This window comes from Sander lucioperca, chromosome 11, assembly GCF_008315115.2.
Source record: "Sander lucioperca isolate FBNREF2018 chromosome 11, SLUC_FBN_1.2, whole genome shotgun sequence".
In the NCBI taxonomy this organism is placed as follows: domain Eukaryota; kingdom Metazoa; phylum Chordata; class Actinopteri; order Perciformes; family Percidae; genus Sander; species Sander lucioperca.
The window spans coordinates 10,812,871-10,834,533 of NC_050183.1; the positions used below are offsets into that span (position 1 = coordinate 10,812,871).

Here is a 21,663-nt window from a genome sequence, read left to right on the forward strand (position 1 = left end):
CGCCCACACTTCATCCTCACATAATGCAAGAGTGTGAGCAGTAAATATTTCCACTTTGTGATGACTGCAGGTTTTTTGCAGCCAAGCGACTGGGCAGGCGGCCCGCGGGGGGACGTGGCGGCCGCCTGCCTCTGACTTATCTGTGGCATCTCTCTTCTTAATATCTGCCGGGAGACGCCATTTGTTATTTCAATATTTCATAAATAACGACCGCCTCTCTAAACAGCGATGCAATTACTGGGGATGGATATATCATGTGAGGGTGATCAATGTGTGGCCTGATGTGGCTGTGTGAGAGCTGATGGGCCCCGCTGTCGCTGCTTCTCGCTCAGGCATTTCCTGGATCTTTGTGTCTCTCTCTCTCTGCTCTCCCCCCTTTTTTCTGCGCTTGGCTGGGCTAAAGAGTGCACGCTTCAGCTGTTCCCATTGGCTCCCACTGTAGTGGCAAGCTGCCTCAGTGTTTCCAAACACAGCTCGGGGTGTGTAGCAACACTGTGCTGCGTCATCGGCTCCCTCACAGGCGCACCGCTGGGCCCTGCCGTTTAAAATGACACTTGTGTGACCGCTCGGCTGAGGTGAACTCCCAGCATTCCCCTGTCCGGCTGCAGAGCACGTGCAGTGACATTTATAGTCTATATGCTAATGAGCAAAGCAGCTTTACAGGATGAGGGTCATTGAAACTACAATGTAAAAAATGTCCCTGACATGACACCGTGTGGTATCTGACTTTTGCTTCTCACAACGCCAATCATGTGTCATCGGAGGGTAAAAGGGCAACACATGAGAGCAGCTGATGTATGACTCAAAGCTGTGAAAAGGTGGTTTGAAAAATGTCGGTTTCTTCAAAGCACTCCTGGTGAGGCATGATTTCATGAAAAGCAATGTGTGCAGACAAGCTCCGCATTCTTATTTGTCTTTTTTCCCCCTCCAAGACGGTAATAGAAATAAACATTATTCCCAGGGCAACATTTGTGTATAAACAATGTCCATATTGCAATCCTGCTCGATCCTGGAAGTGGAATGAAGCCTTTAATGAGCTTGCTGCACTGAGCCCTTGAGGTTTGCCTCACGCACGCACACAGAGACCGAGAGAGGTAGAGAGGGAGAGAGAGAGAGAGAGAGAGAGAGAGAGAGAGAGAGAGAGAGAGAGAGAATATATTTGCAACCTGAGAATGTGAGTAAGTTGCCGGGGCCAAACAGCACTAAACCATCCTCAACTCTTACTCATCTGTCTGCATTCCCACTTACTTATTCTCATCTGCCCTTCATGTGGGAATACCTTGCCCTTGTTTAGCTTAACTAGAGCATATGATTTCACAGCACACAGTTCCTCCGGGCCATTGTAATGAGTACAGTACTCAAAAGGCAAAAAATGTCTCTCTTTCTCTCCAATGGTAAGATTCTATGACCTCAATTCATTCATTCTGCTCAGCCTCTGTTGTTTTTCATTCTCGTGACTCCTTTTATTTGGTATTAGGTAACGTTTAGCAGGCCTGTTACACAAATGTGAATCTGATGTCAAAACAGAAAACGTACATGACTTTTGGTCTGTGTTTGGAACCGCCACAGATGGTTTAGAAAATTCGACATAAGTGACATGCCCTCTCTGTCAGAAATCCAGGTCCTCTGCAGTTTGCCACTAGAGGGCTGTATATGTCTGCAGATGCCCGGGTTTTGCTTTTACACTAAATGTGATGTATTCAAGCATATGTATTCGTTTTTTTCCCTCTCCCTCATACATTTCTCTAAGTGTTTGCCCAGAAGGCTAAACAAATGTCTAGGCAGATGAGGTAAAGTGAATTTAGGTCAGACAGCCTCTTGCTGAACTGAGGGGTGAGTGGAGTGCATTACAGTCAATTGTGGCTCCTTTTCCTCATAGTTAGCCGTTAGCTTTTTGCTACAAAGTGCTATCATGGTCTCGCACCAGACACACTGATGCCCCGCGCAGTCCGGCTCAGTTTCCCACTATTTAGCAACGGGCTCCGCAAACAACGTTTGACACAGCTGTCTGTTGGAATGAAGAGTGTGATGGCAAACAAAGCATGTAACAGGGAGTTAAGAGGTCCCATGTGCTCGGCTCTGAACATGAGACGCAGGCCTGACGGAGTGAGACAGAGAGCCAGAGACACAGAGTCAAACCACTTACATCACTTACTGGAATTTAAAATCTTCCATTTAAAGAAATGTTAATGGAGTGGGATCATTTGACTCATTTCTATAGTTAATCCGTTTGTAATTTGTCACTTTATTGGATTAAATGATAATTTATTCAGATTTATTTTAAAGAGTATAGTACAACTAAATTAGAGACTAGTAAAAAATATTCCATAAAAACACAGATTCTCTACTTCCGTGTAGTTAAACACGGACCCATTACTTGAATAAATGACGTGATAAGAATTAGGGTTACAACTTTTCAATTCATTTGCAGATCTTTTTCTTAATTAAATTAAATTATATTCAGTTTCCTACAATGTACTGTAAGACAAGAAAAGCAGCAAATCCTCACACGTTAGCAGCTGGAACCATTAAAATGTTTGACATTTTTGCTTAAAAACGGACAATTAAAAAAAAAAAAATAGCCGCCAACTCATTGTATTTAAATTCTGCTGCAGTCTTAACTATTATATCAAAACTGTTCAACTACATGATATAAATCAATACTTGCATCACTGGTTCACATACTCAGGGGTCAATGATTCATTCACTCATTTAAATATTCCAAATGATTCAGTCTCTAGTTTGTACACAGCCACAGGTAAAACACACCTGGAACAAAGACATGTTTTCATGGTTGCAGATGAGACAGTAAACAGTTGGAAATCTGCTGTGGCATATTGCTAACTTTAAGCTGTTTACCATCTCCTCCGACCGTACCAACACAAATTTTACACCTATCTGTTCTTTTTTTCTTCTTCACATGGCCTAGTCGGGCTGACAGGAGGCAGGCAGGAGTTCAGTGAGACTGCACGCAATTTATGACCTGGCACGCTGAACTCTGAGTGGGCCAAATTTACAGATGATCTGATTCAGTGTGTGTGTGTCCAGACCCTCACAGAATGTGCTGGTCAGTGCCAGGCCATGCTGTGTTAATTAACTACACCCTACTGAAGGCAGCCCGGCCATATCTAACAAGAGCTTTTTGGAAAGAAAGGCCCAAGCTGCTGCTGCTGCGTTTGCTTTCCTCTGCAGTGAATACGAGACGCTGACTTGGTGGTGAACTATGAGTCAAATCACTGACCCTATGCTGACTAAATGAACCTCCACAAGCAGCCTCGCTCCTTTTATTGCTTAATATGGGTCAATCAAGCAGGACAAGGGAAATAATCCTACAAATATATAATCATGTACTCAAGTATCTTCTTTTTTTAACAGGAAGTGCTATAAAATAAGAGAGGCACGACATAGTATAGATGAAGGAACTATGACTCATAAAGAAAGTGAAAAAGTTACAAACTGCATGGGTCCAACTATGGCTCTAAGATATTGTTTTTTTGGTAAACGACTGTTAGAGAGAAAAAGTTTTGAAACGTTTTGAAATTGCAATACAGAGCGTGGGAAATACACCTGCAACCGTGACGTAACGCATTGGTTTTTGGATTACCGTCATCTTGTTTTTTTTTAAACTGGATGTGACGGTATTTGGACAAGAGGGTGGCTGAATTTGGATGCCCATTTTTAATGATACAATGACAAAAATGGCATTTTATTCTATTCTAGCTGGGGAGGATGACACAGCCAAGCCAGTGGTGTTTATGGTTGCTATGGCGCTGTACTAAGTTAAATGATAAAGGGAGAAGGTTGCTGATTTTCAACTGTTCTAAAGTGAGTCAACCAGTGGAGATTTACAGAAGGTAAACACGGACCTGCGGGTACTGGCGCCATTCATCTGCATGTACGGCAGAACAGCAAAAATCAGCAAAGTTACCAGCTAATGCTAGCGGTAGCTAGCTAGATAGCTTGGTTGGCATAACCCTGAACAAGACATTTTTAGGCCCCCAGAATGTTCCAAAAATGTTACATCTTTTTGCAACTGATGGAGTCACCACCTGCTGGACATGAGATAGAATGCAGGTTTAAGGCACTTCCGCATTGGTTTCACTTTTCAGGCCCAGAGGCTTTGTCCAGTATTTTTTTGTGTATGGCAGTACACCAAAATCACCTCACAGCACTGTACACGAAATATGAAGCTAGCTCCAGCAGCTGTTTAGCTTCTTAGCTGGGTGGAGGGACTTCCTGGACTCTCCGCTGGTTGCCTGGCAACCTCAGGGTGATGACACGACTCCAGTAAATCACTGTGCTCGGCGCCTAACCTCCAGTACTGTAAAACCATGACTTGAAGTTTTTTACACTACTGATTAAACAAATCAGAATTAACGTGTTAATGAGCGAGCTTTATCTTAATTAATTTTGCTACAAGCTAGCTGTTTCTCCCTGTTTTCAGTCTTTATGCTAAGCTAAGATAACCGGCTGTGGGCTGTGAATTATGAGAGTGGTATCAATCTTCTCATCGAACTCTCAGCGAGAAAGTGGAGAGCATATTTCCCCAAGTGTCGAAATATTCCTTTAAATATGGTGCTCTGACAGTCTCAGCAGTAACAAAAGCTCATGCATTTAACACAGGTCGTATTTATTTCGTTGCTATTTTATTGGATTGCATTGAAGGCTTTCTTGTTATTTTGTCCATGCTATAAAAACCCTACACATTCCATCTTCTAAAGTGACACCTGCTGCTCACTGACCATCAAGAAGACTACTCAACCTTCAATTAGATGGCTGAAATACACTAGGGTTGTTTTACTCATTTCCAATGTCCACAAATGTATTAACAAAGCCATCCCAGGTAATGTACCACTCACTTACAACTCCACATATTACGGCTGAATTACTCCACACCACACTGGGAATGCAAAGCGAATGACTAGGTAAATGACTAAAAAGCTCTCAACAGTCTTCAGTTTACAGTAGATCTGTGTGGCTCTTCTCCTAGCTGAAGCACTTAGTTACCTCACTCACAGCTGACTTGGCACCAGCTTCTGTTCATACATATTTAAAAAAGCAGACTTGGCAAAACAGGCCGCATGTCAGTGTTTACAGACACTGATGCTGCTGTGTAGAATCCTAATTGTCAAGTACTGTTCCCAACTAAGTATTTCTGTCACAGGGATATTTGTAAAAAATGTAAAGTAATTAAGAGGTTTTGGGAGAGATACCTTGAGTCAGTAGCAGATAAGATTATTGAGGTTGGGGTTAAAGGAAAAAAAAAAGTACTTTTCCACATTCTTAGGCCAAATCATTGAGGTCTTGGCCCACGGAAAATGCTAGGAATCTGCTTTGGTTGAGGGAGGTTGGAGCTCATTAAATCTCCACACATTTGCAAAGGGATTGTGGGAGGGTTAGGGTCACCCTTCACTGATCTGTGGTCTGCTCAGGCCGCGGAGGTGCAGAGATCTGTGTGGAACTGTGTGTGTGTTTCCTTTTAGCTGGTCGGGCTCAGTGGTCAGGATCATCTCTCCCCTCATCCTGCGAAGGTTAACAATGAGCCACCCCCTGCCATTTCCCCTCCCTGCGGCCAAACTCCCCCCGCCTGAACATGATCCTATCCCCAGCTTTCCAGTGCCCGGTGCTGCCTGGCATCCTGACTCTGTCCATCTGTCTGTGCAGTGTGTGAGCATCAGGCCCACAGTCTGAGCATATGAAAATATGTTAACGCGACTTGACTCATTTACAAAATCCTGTCGTTTCTAAGTGTGTTATGTAAATCACCTACTCGTATCTTTTTTTCGCTGCCTGGATGCAGACGACTGAGGTGTGTGTTTACGTGTGGGTGTGAGCGAGCTTGTCACGCAATGGAAAGTGATTCTCCTAATGGTTTGCTAACTCCGAGGATCAGTGGCCTTGAAACTATCAGCTGTATAATTCACAGACGGAGCGTTTGTGACAATCATCTGTGTGCCAGTCAGGGCGAGTGCGCCGAGGTTGTCTCTGACCTGGAACAGTGCAGGTCTACCCTGCTCAGCTCAGCCTGTCTGTCTGTCTGTGTGATGAATTCACACTGGGTTATGGATGACCAGCGCGTGCAGGAATGGGATGGCATCCTGTCAGAGCCTCCTATCCTGATTTGTTTTTTACATTTTGTTTATACCTCGGCCTGGACGCTTTATGGATCCTCTAAGCAGCGGCTGCTCCACCTGTGCAGGTTTCACTTCTTCCACTTCAGTTCTGATAAAGTAAAAAAAAACTGCACTAGGGCTGCAACTAAGGATTATTTTCATTGTCGATTAATCTGTCAATTATTTTCTCGATTAATTGATTAGTTGATTGGTCTATAAAATGTCAGAAAATGGTGAAAAATGTGGATCAGTGTTTCCCAAAGCCCAAGATGACGTTCTCAAATGTCTTGTTTTGTCCACAACTCAAAGATATTCACTTTACTGTCACAGAGGAGAGAAGAAACTAGAAGATATTTACATTTAATAGCTTTAATCAGAAAATGTTGACATTTTTTTCTTAAAAGATTACTGAACCCGATTATAAAAATAGTTGGCGATTAATTTAATAGTTGACAACTAATCGATTAATCTTTGCAGTTCTAAACTGCACGTGTCAAATGAGATTCAAAGATTCATCCATTCTGTTACACTCAGGTGCACATCCTTATTTGTTCACACGCAATTCTTATTGAACCTAAGTGATAATATCTGGCTGCAACCAACGTGAAGGGACAGATTATGCCTTGCTCAGGCCTTTCTTCAAAGAATAAAAGGTGGCAGTGGGGGCCCTGATCTCTGTCTCCGGCTCAGGCAAAGTGGCCGGCCTGCCTGTCTGCCTCTCTGCCTTAAATTCTGCTCCACAGCAGAATGTGACCCCTCTGGACTTTGGGCAATGTCTCCTGCTCTGGTTACAGAGAGAAACTGACAAAGACCCGGCAGTACTTCTCTCTTGCCATGAGTTAGAGTGACATTGTGGTGGGTCAGCACTGGGTCACGGATATTTTTCTCCTGCTCGCTCCTGGGGAGGGGGGGGTCAGTCGGAAATGTGCTTAGACAAAAAACATGAGGAAGGTTTAGAGGGCCCAGTTTTTGGAAGTGCTCTGTCCTTTCTTGTCCAAACAGTGTATTCTAATAACAACACTCCTGCGTTTCATTTACTTGCTTGTAATGGATAGGACAGCTGCTCTTCCTGCAGTGCGGATCAGTAATAAGAAATAATGACCTGCTTGATTTTAGTGGGCTCACACCCACCATACAGCGGAATTATACACACACGTAATTGTCTTGGCAAGTCTGGAGACGTACTAAGATGTGAAATTCTATTCATGCAAGTGCTATCTAATTGGCTCACTCCTTTGAGGAATTAGACCGAGTTATTCACGTCTGAATATGCAGAACTCAATTAGAACTGTGCAAGGTAATGCAGCCATGAATATTTGATGACGAAGTCAGCAGAAATCCGAGCCGCTGCATGTTCGCGAGCGTGCCTCACACAACAAGTGAAACCAGGCTGGGTGGGTGCGTACCTGCCGCCGCTCGGCGTGTGCGCGGCAGCAGTTCTCCCAGCGTGAGCAGCAGCTGTGCAGACATGCAGAGATGCCAACAGCGAGCTGCAGCGTCACAACGGCGAGCATATGGGGGGCTTGAACTCAGCACGCTGACTGCAAGCTTCTGGATCTGACTACCTGCATATCCATCACAGTAAAGTGACAGGTATGTGGGTGGTGTGTGCAGTCATTTCTAATTAGAGCAACATTACTGTCAGGGAAGCAACAATATAAACTTTCTTTCTCTGTGTTGAACTGTTTACATCTCTGTGACTGGATGTGAGAGGAGAGATCCACCTGTGATTGGATGTATTGTATGGTGAATCCCCTCTCTCAATGACAGCAGGGGCTTTAGGGGAGTTCTGGGGGGTATCCCATTTGTTAGGTGGGAGAGTAGTTTGGTTTGATGTGCTGTGGAGGACATCCACTACCAGGAGCCCCAATACAGCTGGCACTATGCCTGTCATCTCTGGGTGCTGTGCCACCCCCAGGAAACGTCCCTTTGCTATCTTGATTTTATGAGGACAGTGCGTTTGAACTCACTTGTAAAATTCAGTAAACAACTAGAGCAGTGGTTCCCAACCGTTATGTCTATCGCTATCAGACAGACTAGGTAAATACAAGCTGGACAATTGCCCTATTAACTTACTCCAGGTTGAAAAAAACGGTAGTTACCCTTTAAGGTGTTAACTGACTCCGCATGGTGGAGGTGTGTACTGTGCTGCAGCTTACTGTAGCTGGAGTCTCATTGGTTATTGTTACAATTAATTTACTAAACATCAGAATCACACCAATTTAGTCAATTCTATCTAAATGGTTACTTTCCACCTAAACATAAATATGTTGATATATTTTTTAAATCAAATCAGAATTTCAAATTTTTCAAACTAGTTTAATTACTTACTGGTCACAATTTTCCCATACCTCCACCCAACTGCAGAAGCACCCTCTGCATGGAATATATTTTACATTTCTAAAGCATAGTGCCCTTTGTTAAGAGTGATAAAAAACAGGTTTTCTGTTCAATGGTATTGAGTACAAGCAGGTATTTATATGCCAAACGTCAACCCATTTCCATCTTGTCTCAACATAGTATAGGAGCAGAGGTGCCCAGGATTCTTCCTGCACGTTCAAGTTTACCCAAATGCATGCCCAAAATCAATTATTGTAAGTGTCTTTGGAAACAAGGTGGAATTGTTGTCTAGTTTTTTTTTTTTAGTCTTTTTTTTTTTTTTTTTTTTGGCTAGGACTGTTCCCATCATCAAAGCGGATTGTAAATGAGAGGGAAGTGCCAAGTCTCGGTCTTTTTCTTATCTCCAAATAAAAGTCACATAGTTCCTTCTTTGATTTTGCATTTACTGTATCACAAAATTGAGACACTGAGGAATACACTTAGTGTAACATTACTTTTTATTAAACCTATGTTACTAATAATAAACTGTATTATGTGAACCAATAGTGTGTTATGGGCTAATGCAGACATCTATGTCTTCCTGGCAAACAACACCATGCATTACTTTGTTTGTGTTCAGGATAAGAAAGCCACTCAATGCAAAATGCTTTTTACAAAATCCTGTAAATATGGAATATTTTCTCTACAAAGTGTCTAATTTACATGTTTCAAAAAACGTGGTAAATAATAATTTAAACATATAACCCTGATTTATAGTTACTTATAGTGGATTTTGGTAAATTGAGCCCCACAGAGAAGATGATTTCTTCAAGAGAGAGTCCTTGCTGATGATAGAAATGTGTGGTAGAGTTTGTGGTTAATAAGTGCTTCTGCGTGTGAAAATTAATTACACAAAAAAAGAAGCAGCCCGATAGTTAAGTCATAAAAAAAAGACCACATGAATGGGCGAGCAGTGAGGCTCACATCACCCCTTTCCAAGACAGAGAAACAGACACAGAGGGTGAAAGCTCATCAGTCAATCACGAACGTTTCCTGGTGACTGGCAGGTCAGGGCTGCTGTGTGCCGCTCTTCCTTTACAATGGCAGAATGGAAAGTCTTTCGCAGAGTGTACCCAATGAGACCAAAGCCCATTCATTTGAAATAACACAGCCATAGTACAACACCAGATAATGAACGTAATTACATTCAAGCAACTTGGCGTCCGTGACCTTGGTGCACTCTGAAATTCTGTCAAAAGAGGCAGAAATAGATTAAGGTTTTTGTGTGGGCAAATCCCTATCTTTTTTATTACTTCTCTTTCAATATGAAGCTGGGCTCCTGGCGTGACCTTGTGTTACTTACATCTGTCTCATTGCAGTACACTTAAACCGGCTGCACTTTGGATGATCTATATTCATGGGAAGTGGTAGTATAAACAGGAAAGTGGGTATGTGATTCTGCCTCAAAACAGGGAACTGAGCATTGTCTACCACCCTTTTACCATTCAATGGTGTAAGTTAAGCAGATTGAATGGATCTGTTTACCAGCAAGGAACCTAAAGCAAAGGGCAGCCGTTTAGTGAAGTGAATTAACTGGGCAAAAACCTTAATGTATGAATGCTGCAGAAACTGGAAGAACTGGACTGGTAACAACGCAGATATGGACGACATAGAATGGACTTAAGAACAGTAGGCACGGTACCCTGTGTAAGCAATTAACCTCAGTGACACTGAATCCCACTGCTGAATGTCTTCAAAGACCAGCGGAGCTACCAGACACAAGAAGAGCTCTCAGCTCTCGTAACTAATAGGCTCTCCTGGTTAAGAGCAGACTTCCTAAAGTGAAAGGAGACCGCAAATTACTCTTTATTTCTAGGAGTATAATTTCAAATAGATGTGGTGTCATTTTGGCTTGACCTCTCTAAAAGGTTTAATGACTGATAGAACATAATGACTTCATTTGCTTTTTTCATGTAAAGTTGTGAAAATTGAGTATATAAATGCTGCCATATTTGCGTTTGGGTTATAAATAAGCTTCCATGAGTCGACACGTTAAATTTAATGGGCCTCACTCACCAATAACTTTCTAAGTTTTTTTTTTTTTTTTTTTTTTTAATTGTTCTTAAGAAAGTTCTTAAGAAAAGTCTACATCCGATTCATGACGTGTTCTTTAAAGTGATGGTTGGGAGTAATTTCACCCTAGGCTGCTTTGCACCTTGACCTCGAGCCAAACAACCCCCCATAAGCTTTTTTCCCTTGTTATAACGTTGGTGGAGTTAGCGTTATCAGCTGGTTAGCTTAGTGCAGGCGCTAATAGATCCACGTTTGTATCTCGTAAATTACCCCATTAATAATGCCCGGAATGATACCAAACTTCTACAGTAGTACAAATAGTTTCTGTACTTATAAAACGAGGCATTAGAAAGTTTGTAACTACACCAGAAGTATATTTAAATAACACTTGCCTGATGGAAACTCCTCTAGGCTGCTATTGCGCGAGATCCTGCAAGATCACGCACAGAGCACAACATCTATTGCTTTTAAACCGCAGCCGGGATATATACAACTGTGTGGCATCTTGTCCTATCGCCTCACGCTGTAGTAGCTGCTTCTGCTGTTCACTCGCTTCTTGATTCTTCTTTACCAGTAGTCTCTTTCGGCAATAGATGTTATGCTCTGTGTGTGATCTTGCGCGATAGCGTCAAGGTGCAAAGCAGACTAGGGTGAAATTACTCTGAACCATCACTTTAACAACAGAGTTGTTTGCAGGTGTGTTCTTAGAACGATGAATCTCAGTGTCTTCATAAATGTAAAGCTCGTGCCCGTGGCTCCTGTTTAGCATAGGTAAACGCCCCGTTAATTCCCATAAAAGGGCATGAGATGGCAGGGCCGTGTGCACACTTAGAGAAACAAACAAGTTAGCTCTCAGTAGTGTGTAAGAGTGCTCTTGAGTGTGTGTAGATTCTGTTCTTACCTAAGAACAAATCCCAAATAAGAAAACATTGGTGAATCTTCATGAAAACTGTGTAAGTGGGGTTTAAGAACAAATTTGTTCTTAAGAACGTTTGGTGAATGAGGCCCAGTATCCTTAAGACCTTAGTCTTGGTTGATTTAGCGACACCACTGGTTATTGGTTCAGTTTAATCAGGGGTGTAGTGCTGCTGGAGCGCAGCGGAACACTGGTCCGCAACTTTTTTTGTCTAAGTGAACGAGTGCACGACCTCAAACCAAGCTAGTTAGAGCGGAGGCCCGAAGAGTTCAGATAGTTGTATCACCATGTCCAGGAGACAGTGCAGAAGGAAAACGTTACGTAAAACGTTACGTATGAAAGATTCATTTGTTAACATTTAAATAACTGACCACTCTGAAACATCTTGCTCCGGTCTAGGTTGCGAAGCTTGTCGGGTTGTTCTGCCTGTGTTTCAGGATCAGACTCGGGTTCAAACATGTACGGCTGAGCCGTAGCCATGGTTACCGGCTGAAGCGGGTTTGATTTGGATCACACTAGTATGCTTGTCAGGGCCCGCCCTACTCTGCTTCTGACTGGCTAGTAGTCCTTACCTAGGTACTGTCAGGGCACGCCCTCATACTCTGCTTCTGACTGGCTAGTAGTCCTTACCTAGGTACTGCGCATGTGCGACTCCCAACAAAGATGGAACAGAAGTGAGATGTCTCACTCTGTAGTTAAAACAGAGACCTGAACACAGGGTGACAAGAGGAGCTGCAGCAATGTGCAGTACAACTAAAATATGGTGTTTTCTGAAAATTAAACCATGTAAACCTATTCTGATATAACCTGAAAATTAGCATAATATGAGCTCTTTAAGCGCTTGAAGTTACTATAGTCTTATACTGATACTGATAATCTTGCATGATACTTAAGTGTATCATGCAAGAGAGACAATAAAAACAAATGGAATGGTCAAAGTTGTCATATTGACATTTAAGGTGTGTTGATTGATTTACGTCATCAACTCACGCATTGAGTAACATGCAAGAAAACATTCCAGCTTAAAAGTTGCCGGTAGCTGCCGTCGGTGGCCTTTTAACCGCTTTGAGTGACTACAATTATTTTTTCTTGGTCCATAGCTAACTGTTAACTAGTAAGATGACAGGGCGGCTAAACATTTCAACCTTTCATTTTATAGTTATGGTTGACTAATCAGTTCCTCCAGAAAAACGTGATTATGCGATCGCATAATTCAATGCATAATCAGCCAAAGTCTGCATATTTATGTGGGGGCCGCATTTTTTCAAATACGCCGCACTTTCGCCGCATAAATTGCAGATTTCCATGCAAAATATGCGGGGCTTGCATGATTTCATAATCCCCGCATTTTCGTTGCAAAAAAGTCACATATATCTTAGCAGAAAGTTGAAAAATGTTGCGTTTACTTCACACAAGAGCAGCCATTTTCCCCTGTTGCCATGGGAATTATTGTACATTTATATTATTAATTAATTATATTAATTAATTAATTATACATGTTGCCGTTATGAATTGACGTAATTGCACGACGTGAACATCATCGAAAAGCTGCAAACCCCGCGATGAAGCCATGATGAAACCACAGTTTTTGCAAGTTCCCGCAATTTCATTGCATAAAATTGCATAAATATCCCGCATATTCCATCGCATTTTTTAAGAAAACGTGCCGCATAATCACGTATTTTTGCCCGCAACAATCACAAAAAAACTCTGCATTTTTCTGGAAGGACTGGCTAATGTATGTTAACTTTCCAGTGTGTGAACAGTGGTTAAAGTAATGTTCGAAACGAACCGCAATTAGGTGCGCTTCAATACTAAAACAAATAGCACTACACCCCTGAGTGCAATACTACAGGAAAAACTCGTTGAGAAGCTACCATGTCAGAAATACAACAAAAGAGCAACTGATGTATCGGTTTACATAGCAGCCAAACCAAGAAGTAAGACAATAAAAATTAAAATCACTATCTAATTTCATGTTGCACACTGCGAGTAGCTGAAGGTGTGCAGCCAGTCGCCTGCAGCAATTTCTAAAACTCATCCAGTGCCAAAAAAATGCAGTAAAATGATTGTTCTGCAGATGCATTTTTGATGAATAATAGCTGTCAACACTAACCTCTGATATAAACACATTTCCTGTGACTGCTTCACAATAAAAGCAACCCCGTGTTTCGCCACTACAATGCTCTTAATTTAACTAGCAGCGGTGTGAAACGCTGGCTTAGCATTACCAGTAACAGTGAGCCTGACATCCATGAGAAAGAAATTGGATTACATGAAGCATTGTTTTCTGTGAATCCCTGTACCAATCCAGCACAAGAATGGCAGCCTCCGCCACTAACAATGAACAGGACTATATAGAGAAGTAAAAATGTTGACTCAATAGTGCTAAAACAAATACAGACCATGAATACCATATTGACCTGAATATGAGAAAACGAATATACCTGAAAAAGTGAGGTCGTCCTATATTCGGGGTCTAGACTTTTAAACCACAATGACCGGAGCCGTCGATCAAACTCCCAACAGTCCCAAACAAAGCGGTTCAAAAGTAGGGCAAGTTAGCAAACAAATGAGAAGCTCTGATGCTAACTTAAAGATGATGGTGATTAACAAAGCAGAGTCGCCAAACAACTGCCAAGCAGCGAAGAAATATAGTGTCACAGAATGTAATGTACAGAGATGGCAAGCCCAAAAAAGGCAGACTTCAAAACGCCAACAGTCAAGGAAAAGCAAACCGGTGTCCCCAAACCGGCTGCTTCCTTAAGATTGAGCGGAGGGTGTGTGAATATGTGAACAAAACACGGGTCTTATATTTGGGTCAGTACGGTAGTATGAAAAATGGGGTTTCATTTCATGTAGTCTACATCGACGACGTTTCATTTACGGGATAGTTCTGGTGCCGCTGGAAATTCCGCTGGATGTCCCTCATTTTGGCTGGATGTCTGTCACCTTTCTTTGGCGTTCTAACCTCCGGTGGATTTGTGAGGACTACGGTTAACTGCTCCTCAGATCTCTGCAGGGTAAATCCAGACAGCTAGCTAGACTATCTGTCCAATCTGAGTTTTCTGTTGTACGACTAAAACTACTTTTGAACGTCCACATGTTCCACCAAAACAAGTTCCTTCCTGAGACTATTTGGCAGAGGCACCGTGGCTCTGTCTGGCGCATAGTACCGCCCAAGACGATTGTGGTTGGTTTAAAGAAATGACAATAAACCAGAGCAGGTTTTTCTCCCATCCAGAAAGGCTGTGTGGACTAGTCAGACCCTCCTCCGCAGTGTTGTGGGGAAGGTCTTGCAATGCGAGACTACACTTCATGTAAATCCCAAGAAAATGATTCATAACTAACATTTCTATCATTACAACCACAGATAATGACTGCTCAGAGAAACTGGTCCAAGTGAAAACACAGCAAATACAAACTACAGAGCAGGACACTTAGCACATACCTGGACGTAATCGGAACACATCACGCTGTCTGTAGCTGGTGTATTCACACAAAAGCTGGCGCACTGAATGTGCTCCTGGCCTGTCAAATTACAGCACTTTTCCTTTAAAGTGGAGCACTCTTTCTTAAATGCATTACATACACCTCATATCTCTGCTCTCAGCAAGCTTTAAATGAGACTGTGTTCTTCACGCACTTAAGAAAAACCTCAAACCTTTGATTCATTTGTTACAGTGTGCAGAAAACATCCAGTCAGCAATATGAATGAATGAATCGGCTGGAAAATATTTCACGAGAGCTTTCTTGGAAAACACTTAGTAGCACCAAAACTCCAAACTGCTGTCTCTCAGCAACAATGATGGACGGCTTGCTCAGCGGCGTTTGCACACGCACTCATACTTTAGGTCTCATCATGTGTGCAAACATGGAATGGGGTGTCGTGTGGGACACCTCAGGCTGGGGCCCGATGTTGTCACATTAACACGATTAGACGAAGCACTCCATGCAAAACGGGACGTAATTGAACGTCTGTAGAGTTAATCAACGTGGTTGTGTATTCAAATAAGCAGCGACATTTGCTCTGTGGAGGCAAGCCACGGAAGTGCAGAAGGACAAAGGCTGATACTGCAGTGCAATTTGTGGGCCAGTGGTGTGACTGAGGTTGGTGAGACAGAGAGATAGCAGGTTGTAAAATCAGGAAGTAGACAGGTGTGGGTGTATTCCTGCACATTACTAAAAGGAATTAACGGTATCGAGACAAGCCGTTTGAATGAGGCAAATCACCCAGCGGAAGAGACGGATCTCGCTATTACAAATGCCGGTATTGTTCCACAGAATATGTAAAGTCTGAGTCTAGATAAAAGGGGGCTGCTGATTGCTTACTTTGATACATGGCAGAAAACTTTACTGAATGGCAATCAGCGTGGTGTGCAAAATGTATTCCTGCAATTCCTGGTAAAGGGATTAATAGATTTTTGCATAATATAATAGATTCTACACAGAGTGAGTTTCCTCAGGCATCTGTTGTACCTGTAAGATATATCACATCAAATGTGATACTCTGCCAGAGGGCCTTAGTGAAATCTATTTCACACTTACAGTTTATAACATACGGAATGTACATAATATACAATGTAAATATAATTTCGATTCCGGCAGGTGCACTAAAAATCTATTTTCAGACAGGTTAGGAAATTAACATTAATCTATTATGCATTTCAAATAAATTAGTTGGTAACACTTAATAATAATGTTACATTAATGATCATGAATTCATGCATGAAAAAGCATGAATTCATTCATGTAGTACTTGATGAACTATCAGTAATGTACAAGGATTAATAGTATCTCATTCATGACTTAAAGCAGGAACAATACGTTAATTAATGCATCAATTAAGGTATTTGAATTATCATGATTTCTGATTTATTAATGATGTTCATGTCTTCTTCATATGTAAATCTGTAGTTAAAGTGACAGGCTAAACAAACTGAATTGTAGTGTTGTAATCATGATTAACTAAACATGACTTCATTACTTCATCATGTTTGTGGCCCCTCAAATGAAGTGGTGATCTGCTCCATCTTTAACAATGATAAATAATATATGATGAATAGTGGTATATGCAGCAATCATCTTTGTGACCCCTCAAATAAAAAAAAATGTGGTGTTCAGATACTTAGAAGTTAGTATAAAGTAAAATTAATAAATATCCTACTTGGGTGAGCATTGTTTTTACTGTTTAAGTGCCTCATGTTGTTGTGAATAAAGCAACTATAAAAATGCATCTGCAGTATACTGTATTTTGTGTCAATGTAGTGACCTCAGTATCATTTTGCCAACCCACTCCTTTAATTCTTAATACATTTAGTGTTATGCCACCATTAATCATAGCTTATTTATCAATGTTAAGATGGAGCAGGTCAGCACTTCATTTGAGGGGCCACAAACATGATGCAATAATGAAGAAGTAATGTTTAGTTAATCATGATTACAACACTACAATTCTTTAGAATACATGTACACTGCTGTAACTGGACAGTTTTTTAAAGAAGACATGAACATCATTAATAAATCAGATATCATGATGATTCAAACACCTTAATTGATGCATTAATTAACGTATTGTTCCTGCATTAAGTCATGAATGAGACACTATTAATCCTTGTACATTACTGATAGTTCATCAAGTACTACATGAATGAATTCATGCTTTTTCATGCATGAAGTCATGCATGAATTCATGATAATTTATGTAACATTATTATAAAGTGTTACCAATTAGTCTTTACTTTTTCTTTATCAGCAAATACATTTTTTTTTTTTTAAATCTGTGTTTACACATTTAACACCGAATTAGTCGAAAAGCATCAATCAAGAATACACATTTTAATTTTACTAGATTGATTTCTGTAATTTAATACATGCAATCTGAATAAAAGGCAACTCCACTAATTTTAAAAATCAAGTTCAGTTGGAAGATGGAAAACAGGGGGTTGATAATACGGGTGCTGCTAATGCTCCTTTGCTCTGAGAGATTCCTAGACTGACTGACTTCAAGTTTTCCCCTCTCTCTGGGATACGACATTTCTCTTCAGAGACTCAATTCTCACATTCATTCTCTAATCATACAGAGGCATATGACCCTGAGGATGGGAATAAAAGAAGAAGAAATTACTTTCATTAAGAAATTCAGATTCCCCCCATCCTTTTGATCTTGTGCCAGAAGAACATTTATGCTGATGAAATGCATAAATAAAGTTCTTAAATTATCCCGTTCCTCTTTAGCGCATGTATCAGAGTTGGAGAACTTCCAGACAAGAAAAACTATAATCACAGTGAGTGCCTCTGAACAGGACGGATTTAAGAGATGGCCTGCCACTGGTTTAAACGTCATGTAGCTCAAATTCCAGACTTTACCGGTAAAGTGCATATCAATCCATTTCCTGCAAGTAATGTGAAGGAACATTGTATGTATGTGTTCATGTCATATGTCGGAAGAATCAACAATATCAGTGTGTGTTTGAATTTATTTCTTTAGGACCAATAATCATCATTTCAAGATGTTTTCTGAAAAGCAAATACCTTATATATCAGGAGTTATTTTTAAGCTGCCCTGGTCATCAAGATGCTTCATTCCTCATCTGCCAAAAACAAAGCCCTGACCTTCTCATTAACTAGCAAACTGCAAGCTGGTACAACCCAATCATCTCTCTTTAAAGTTTCTTATCTACAATCTGCAAAGTGGAACGCTTGTATTATAGAGGCAAATAACTACCTGACAACATTTGTTTTAGTGTGGCTCCTATCTGTCGCAGGGGGGCTGTAGAAAACCCCCAGACTTTTTCCAAACATAAGCTGTAAATTATCAACATTTTCAAATCCTGTCTTTTAAAAGAGTACTCCACATATTTAGCATCACAGTAATAACATTGTTATAGGAATGCATTGTTAAAAAAAGGATCCACGTCTATTGCATTTCTCTTTAATGTTTTAATTTGTTTTTTTAATCATTTTCTAACTGCTCTTTAATGTTTTATGTAAAGCACTTTGAATTGCCCTGTTGCTGAAATGACAGATAGATAGATAGATCTTTATTGTCACTGTATGCGATACAACGGAATTCTGTTGGAGCAATCCTCTCCAAATAGCAGCATAGAGTAAAAAAAATAAAGATAACACATTCTCATACTGTGCTATACAAATAAAGCTGCCTTGCCTTGCCTTCTACTTTGCAAAAGTCTGTAAAAGGGTTGCCAGGACAACCCGAAATGCAAACAAGGTCAATTTGGACTCTTTCTATTCTGAATTTTTAATCCATAGACTTTTTATATTTGAAAAACTTCCCTCGAGCCGAGAAAAGTGATTTAAAAAACCTGTGACGTCAGCACAATGTAAAGTCTCTGGGCTGTGCGGGAACTCGTGGGCGGGGCCAGCGGGAGAAACACTACTGAGTTTATTCAGTTGGCCACAAGAGTCTGCTAAGCTCACTTCTCTCTTTCTCCACAGCTCCAGAATTGTTTTGTACATTTTTAAACTAGTAGTTTTTTTAGCCCCAGCCGACGCTGACTCATGTGACATCACTTGAGGACATTTATCAGAATTCACACAGCTCCCCCTGGAGCCACTAGAGGCTTTATACAACTTTGCTCACATATGCACCATTGTACTCATAAATCCACCGGAGTTTAAAATTCCAACACAAAGAAAGCGAAAAGTAACGGACATACATGCATCCGGCGGAATTGCACCGTTGCAACTCCGGTGGATTTGTGAGGACTATGGTTAACTTTTCTCCAGGGCTTAGTACCGCCCAAGACGATTGTGATTGGTTTAAAGAAATGTCAATAAACCAGAGGACGCTTTCCTCCCATCCTCGAATGCTATGGGGAGTAGCCAGACTCTCCTCCAGCGCGTTTTGGAGGAGGGTCTGGCAAAGCGAGGCTACACTACCGGAGACCTGTAAACAGACTTTGGTGTGTATAATTGGAGGAGTTCCCCTTTAATGAATATATTTTCTGTACTAGCTTCATTTGTACCTGGAGACGCTGACCCTCTTACTAATTTTAAAACTGTTTTTACAACACAATGCAAATTAAATCCAAAAATCTAAATCACATATTTCTTATTTAAAACATGAGTGAAAGTTAAAAACTGTTACCCCAAACTTCCCTTGAAACGGCTCACTGCATCACACAGCTACTTCCCGTCTCAGCTTCCAGGAATGTCCGGGAGCTTACCCAGGATATTGCTGACAGTAAGAAACCTTGACTGGACCGATGACAAAACTGAACCATATTCGAATAAAACTGAATGACAGAAACACTTCTGCAAAACTGTTTTCTTGTGGTTTTGCAAGATGATGCGTCTTTCCTGACAATACTGTGCCAGGAAATACTTTCATGTGTGTTGCTCAACGTAGCGACAGGAAAATAGGTCACAGTTTTGGAAGAAGGAGTAAAAAAAACACCCACAATTAAAAATAACTGCAGAAACCTTCTGGGATATCTCACCGCCAGTCATTTCTTCAGTCTGGTCAACATTTGATCAGAAGAATGATTTAGAGTGAAAATGAGGAAACAGAAGAGACAGAATCTTCTGTGTTATGTAATCCACAAAGAGAATGAAGACCATGTTACATTCTAACATGATTTTAACACTCATTTAATAACTCTAGTGCAAATAAAACCATATCTGACTGCTTATCAGCTGCAACTCCAGATAGTTATGCATTAGCTCACTGAATGATGTGCGAGAGAAAACAATATAATCATCTAATTCACCAAGGAAGAGATATCCAAAACAAAAAGCCTCTATTATAAAAAGACAATGAATACATTTCTGATAACATTATTCCGTGGGAGCAAATGAATGATCTATCAGGTTGGCCTAGGCCAAAAAGAGTGACGTAGTAGGTAGCCAGGACAAGTTGCTGCACTAGCCTTGTGTATTTGCTGCTCATGACTATCACTAAAGTTGAATCTGAAGCCAAGCTAATTCATTTCATAGCTGCTATTAACATTTGGCTCTGATGTCACTGTCAACACTAGAGACCACACCAGCCACGACGCCCAATCGTGCCTGTGTGTGTGGGTGGGTGGGTGGGGGGGTCCTGCCCCCTTCCCTACTTCCATATTCCTACTAGAGATGTTCAGATACCTATACCAGTATCGGAAAAGCCTCCGACACTGCCTAAAATGCTGGTATGGGTAAGTACTGGGCCGATACCACGTAATTAAGCCCAGAAGAAAATCAACTTTTAAGAAGTTTATTTATGTTCTTTTTCCATTATGACTCACTGTCAAACTAGATTAAAAAACGTTCTATGGCATTCATTGTTTGTGTTTGTTCATGTTTCACAAAAGGTTTAACCTGAGCCAGACCATATGATAGCAATCATATCACATCCATACAGGGTTAGTACTGCTATTAAAACCTAATAAAATATATTTATTTTTTAACACACTGGTAAGGGATTGGTACTCTGTATCGGCCGATACGCAAGTTTGGGTATCTCTACTTCAACAAAAGTTGAATATATATACATCCAGCAGACACAGAGCAACTTAATGTTCATTTAGAGTCACGTTTAAGTCCAATATTCACTCCACTACCTTCAGAGAAAAATATCTGGCTCTCAAGCTGACCGGAACTGCACAGTCAGGTGATAATTCTCTGGTGCTTTGTCATTATGAGCGTTCAGTCATTTGAATCCACTGTTAGTATACTATACTAACTGTTAGTATGCTAACAATGGAGACTACCTAATATAGATTAGTGCAGCTGTCTCCCCCCACACTGGCAGTGAGAGTAATTACACAAACACTGTTGACACTTGCTTATGACGTATGCCTTCAGGGGAGATCACCGCGTCGATTGCTTTCTTTTTTTGACTTTAATCCATCCGCTTCTTAGGATTTTCCTCCATAGCTTCCGCAATACTCCTAATGCATTCTCCAATTAAAATCAATCTTTGTGGGCGCCTGTAGCTCACCTGGTAGAGCAGGCGCCCATATATAGAGATTTACTCCTCGACGCAGCGGCCACAGGTTTGACTCCGCCCTGCGGTCCTTTGATGCATGTCATTCCCCCCCTCTCTCCCCTTTCATGTCTTCAGCTGTCCTGTATAAATAAAAAAAAAATGTGGCCTAAAATGGCCTAAATGTCAAAAAAAATAAGAAAAAAAGATCTTTGTTTGAGTGATCTGATATTGATTAATAAAATCTTTTAACATATGCCTTTCCACCATGGATGTATAACTAAAAAGTACTTTAAACTAACTTTTAGGGGTCA

At 41.0% G+C, this 21,663-nt stretch overlaps 1 protein-coding gene across 6 annotated transcripts in view; it reads right to left on the bottom strand.

The window, feature by feature from the left end:
* Positions 1 to 21,663, bottom strand: part of LOC116058749 (LIM domain containing preferred translocation partner in lipoma) — a 191,361-nt gene that overhangs the window by 10,393 nt on the left and 159,305 nt on the right. The window lies entirely within an intron of this gene.